Genomic DNA, 5,717 nt, shown 5'->3' with positions numbered 1-5,717 from the left:
TCCGGGTCGCTGCTCCATCAACCACAATGTCTTTTCATTATGAATGCTGGTCTTTTCAGTTGTAGAACCACATCCTATGATTGGCAAAAAACAAAAACACGGAGATTCTACATAAAAGTTGTTTGTATTTATTTTGAATTATTGGGTTGCAATTTTTGAAACTGCTCATGGCCAATATGAAAATCCTTGATCGCTCCATACCCACATAGATCACGGTATTTTCAAAAATTCATAAAGTGGATTTGAAATTTAAAACATATCCTAATAATTCCATGATTTATTCTATTAACTTGCAAGATCTTGGAGCGAAAGAGCTTGTATTAGTCTCATGAAAATAATACCGATAAACCTGTCGTTAACAAGAAATGAAGGTTTATCGTTCGGAGAGGATGCCATGTGGGACCCATGAGACAAGAGCGTCCCTCAACGTTTCAAAGAAAAAGGCAAGTAGCCCGAAAATAGGGGTAAAAAATAAATCCTACAAAGGAAACATTTATAGTTCATAGAGGCCGACATGTGGGACCGATCTCGCCACCGCATCCTCATCATTTCGAAGTCGGCAGGGATCGAAGAAAAAGGCAAATAGCCGTAAATTAGGGGTCAAAAATAAATCCAAAAAGGAAACTTTTATTCTTCATAGAGGATGACATGTGGGACCGACCTGCCAGCAGCCGTCCTCATCGTTTCAAAGGCCGCTAGGGATCAAAAGAAAAAAAAGGCAAATAGCCAGAAATTAGGGGTAAAAAATAAATCCAACAAAGGAAAGGTTTGTTGTTCATAGAGGCCGACATGCGGGACCCATGAGCCAGCGGCGACCTCAATTTCAAAGGCGGCATATGATCGAAAAGAAAAAGGCAAGTTAGCAAAAATCGGGGGTAAAAAAATCTAAGAAAAGAAACTTTATTGTACATAGAGGATGACATGCGGGTCCCATGAGCCAGCACCTTACTCAACGTTTCAGAGGCGGCATGAGATCAAAAGAAAAAGGAAACTGACCAAATATCAAGAGCAAAAAATAATCCAAGAAAAGAAACTTTTATTGTACATAGAGGATGACATATGGGTCCCACTTATACAAGCTCTTTCGCTCCAAGATCTTGCAAGTTGATTGTACATAGAGGATGACATGCGGGGCCCTTGTGTCGCAGCCTTAATCAACGTTTCCAAGGCGGCAGGGGATCAAAAGAAAAAGGAAATAGCCAAAAATAAGAGGGTGAAAAAAATCCAAGAAAAGAAACTTTTATAGTATAGAGGATGACATGTGGGTCCCATGAGCCAGCAGCCTTCCTCAACGTTTCGTAGGCCGCATGAGATCGAAAGAAAAAGGCAAGTGACAAAAAATAAGAGGGTAAAAAAATCCAAGAAAAGAGATTTGATTGTACATAGAGGATGACATGCGGGTCCCATTGACCAGCAGCTTACTCAACGTTTCCAAGGCGGCAGGGGATCAAAAGAAAATGGAAATAGCTAAAGATCATAGGGTGAAAAAAATCCAAGAAAAGAAACTTTTATAGTACATAGAGGATGACATGCGGGTCCCATGAGCCAGCAGGTTCCGCAACATTTTCAAAGGCGGCATGAGATCGAAAGAAAAAGGCAAGTGACCAAAAATCAGAGGGTGAAAAATAATCGAAGAAAATAAACTTTTATTGTACATAGAGGATGACATGCTGTCCCATTTTGCAGCAGAGGTCCCAACGTTTCAAATGCGGCTTGAGATCAAAAGAAAAAGAAAGTAGCCAGCAGCTTACTAAACGTTTCAAAGGCGGCAGGGGATCAAAAGAAAAAGGAAATAGCCAAAAATCGGAGGGTGAAAAAAAATCCAAGAAATCAAACTTTTATTGTACATAGAGGATGACATGCGGGTCCCATGAGCCAGCAGATTCCTCAACGTTTCAAACGTGGCATGAGATCGAAAGAAAAAGGCAAGTGACCAAATATCGGAGCCAAAAATAATCCAAGAAAGGAAACTTTATTGTACATAGAGGATGACATGCGGGTCCCATTTGCAGCAAGCGGTCTCAACGTTTCCAAGGTGGCACAGGACCAAAAGAAAATGAAGTAGCCGTAAATCGTGGGGTGAAAAAATCCAAGAAAAGAAAGATTTCAATTGGGCTGCATCTGGACATCCGGGCCTTCGAACTATCCTTCCGGGCCTTTTGATTCGTACAATTTCAGCCCACCTGCAACATGGAAGTTCGGATTTTTCTCAAAAAAAAAACAGGAATGTCCTATGCTTCGCAAAAACAAAAAACAAGGAGATTCAAGATATAAGTTGTAAAAATAAAGATTTAAAGACGAACTTTTATTGTACATAGAGGATGACATGTTGTCCCATTTTGCCAGCAGAGGTCCCAACGTTTCAAATGCGGCTTGAGATCAAAAGAAAAAGAAAGTAGCCAGAAATTAGGGGGTAAAAAAACTCGAAGAAAAGAAAGTTTATTGTACATAGAGGATGACATGCGGGACCCACGAGTTAGCAGCTTACTCAACGTTTCCAAGGCGGCGAGGATCAAAAGAAAAAGGAAATAGCCAAAAATCGAGAGTGAAAAAAACCCTAGAAAATAAACTTTTGTAGTACATAGAGGATGACATGCGGGTCCCATGAGCCAGCAGAGTTCCTCAACGTTTCAAACGTGGCATGGGATCGAAAGAAAAGGCAAGTGACCAAATATCGAGAGCCAAAAATAATCCAAGAAAAGAAACTTGATTGTACATAGAGGATGACATGCGGGTCCCATTTTGCGCAGATGGTCCCAACGTTTCAAATGCGGCTTGAGATCAAAAGAAAAAGAAAGTAGCCGAAATTAGGGGATCAAAAAAAACTCCAAGAAAGGAAAGCTTTATCGTTCATACAGAGCCGACATGTGGGACCTATGAGCCAGCAGACTTACTAAACGTTTCAAAGGCGGCAGGGATCAAAAGAAAAAGGAAATAGCCAAAAATCAGAGGGTGAAAAAAAATCCAAGAAATCAAACTTTTATTGTACATAGAGGATGACATGGGGTCCCATGAGCCAGCAGATTCCTCAACGTTTCAAACGTGGCATGAGATCGAAAGAAAAAGGCAAGTGACCAAATATCAGGTGCCAAAAATAATCCAAGAAAGGAAACTTTATTGTACATAGAGGATGACATGCGGGTCCCATTTGCAGCAGCCGGTCTCAACGTTTCCAAGGTGGCACAGGACCAAAAGAAAATGAAGTAGCCGAAATCGGGGGTGAAAAAAATCCAAGAAAAGATAGATTTCAATTGGGCCGCATCTGGACATCTGGGCCTTCGAACTATCCTTCTGGGCCTTTTGATTCGTACAATTTCAGCCCACTCTAGAACATGGAAGTTCGGATTTTTCTCAAAAAAAAACAGGAATGTCCTATGCTTCGCAAAAACAAAAAACAAGGAGATTCAAGATATAAGTTGTAAAAATAAAGATTTAATTTATCCATTTGCAATAGCTCCAGAGCGAAATACACTGTTTATTGTCTGCAAAATAATCAAGATATCACATGTTTCTTGTACGGGGAGGCTGACATCAGGGACCCATGAGCCAGCAGCGTCGTCAACGTTTCAAAGGCAGGGGTCGAAAATAAAAAAAACAAAAAATCAGTTGGTAAAAAATCCAAGAAAAGAAAACATTTATCGTTCTGAGAGGATGACATGCGGGACCGATGAGGCAGCAACATCCTCAACGTTTCCAAGGCGGCAGGGGATCAAAAGAAAGAAAAAGGAAATAGCCAGAAATTAATTAGGTGACAAAAATAAATCCACCAACGGAAACTTTTATTGTTCATAGAGGATGACATGTGGGACCGACCTGCCAACAGCGTCCTCATCGTTTCAAAGGGGGCAGGGGATCGAAATAAAAAGGCAAATAGCCATAAATTAGGGGTCAAAAATAACTCCAAGAAAGGAAACTTTTATTGTTCGTAGAGGATGACATGCGGGACCCATGAGCCGCCAGCTTACTCAACGTTTCAAAGGTGGCATGAGATCGAAAGAAAAAGGCAAGTGACCAAATATCGGAGCCAAAAATAATCCAAGATTTATTGTACATAGAGGATGACATGTGGGTCCCATTTTGCAAGCAGCGGTCTCAATGTTTGTAATGCGGCTTGAGATCAAAAGAAAAAGAAAGTAGCTAGTAATTAGGGGTGAAAAAAATCCAAGAAAAGAAAGTTGATGGACATAGAGGATGACATGCGGGTCCCTTGAGCCAACAGACTTACTCAACGTTTCAAAGGGGCAGGGGATCAAAAGAAAAAGGCAAGCCAAAAATCGGAGGGTGAAAAAAAATCCAACAAAGGAAACTTTTATAGCACATAGAGGATGACATGCGGGTCCCATGAGCCGACAGGTCTCTCAACGTTTCAAACGTGGCATGAGATCGAAAGAAAAAGGCAAGTGAAAAAATATCAGGAGCCAAAAATAATTCAAGAAAAGAAAGTTTTATAGTACATAGAGGATGACATGCGGGTCCCATTTAGCAGCAGCAGTATCACCGTTTGAGAGGCGGCAGGGGATCGAAAGAAAAAGGCAAGTGAAAAAATATGAGCAGCCAAAAATAATTCAAGAAAAGAAAGTTTTATAGTACATAGAGGATGACATGCGGGTCCGATTTAGCAGCAGCAGTATCACCGTTTGAGAGGCGGCAGGGGATCAAAAGAAAAAAGAAATTGCCAAAAATCAGAGGGTGAAAAAAAACCAAGAAAATGAACTTTTATAGTACATAGAGGATGACATGCGGGTCCCATGAGCTGCAGGTTCCTCAACGTTTCAAACGTGGCATGAGATCGAAAGAAAAAGGTAAGTGACCAAATATGAGGTGCCAAAAATAATTCAGGAAAAGAAAGTTTTATATTACATAGAGGATGACATGCGGGTCCCATTTAGCAGCAGCGGTATCACCGTTTGAGAGGCGGCAGGGGATCGAAAGAAAAAGGCAAGTGACCAAATATGAGGTGCCAAAAATAATTCAAGAAAAGAAAGTTTTATAGTGCATAGAGGATGACATGCGGGTCCCAGTTAGCAGCAGCGGTATCACCGTTTGAGAGGCGGCAGGGGATCAAAAGAAAAAGGCAAGTGACCAAATTTGAGGTGCCAAAAAAAAACTCCAAGAAAAGAAAGTTTTATAGTACATAGAGGATGACATGCGGGTCCCATTTAGCAGCAGCGGTATCACCGTTTGAGAGGCGGCAGGGGATCGAAAGAAAAAGGCAAGTGACCAAATTTGAGGTGCCAAAAAAAACTCCAAGAAAAGAAAGTTTTATAGTACATAGAGGATGACATGCGGGTCCCTTGAGCCAGCAGCTTACTCGACGTTTCAAAGTGGGCAGGGCATCAAAAGAAAAGGTAAGCCAAAAATCAGCGGGTGAAAAAAAATCCAACAAAGGAAACTTTTATAGCACATAGAGGATGACATGCGGGTCCCATGAGCCGACAGGGTTCCTCAACGTTTCAAACGTGGCATGAGATCGAAAGAAAAAGGCAAGTGACCAAATATGAGGAGCCAAAAATAATTCAAGAAAAGAAAGTTTTATAGTACATAGAGGATGACATGCGGGTCCCATTTAGCAGCAGCGGTATCACCGTTTGAGAGGCGGTAGGGGATCGAAAGAAAAAGGTAAGTGACCAAATATGAGGTGCCAAAAATAATTCAAGAAAAGAAAGTTTTATAGTGCATAGAGGATGACATGCGGGTCCCAGTTAGCAGCAGCGGTA

Source organism: Lolium rigidum, chromosome 2 (genome assembly GCF_022539505.1).
Source record: "Lolium rigidum isolate FL_2022 chromosome 2, APGP_CSIRO_Lrig_0.1, whole genome shotgun sequence".
In the NCBI taxonomy this organism is placed as follows: Eukaryota; Viridiplantae; Streptophyta; class Magnoliopsida; order Poales; family Poaceae; genus Lolium; species Lolium rigidum.
Note: the sequence above shows the minus strand (reverse complement) of the source record.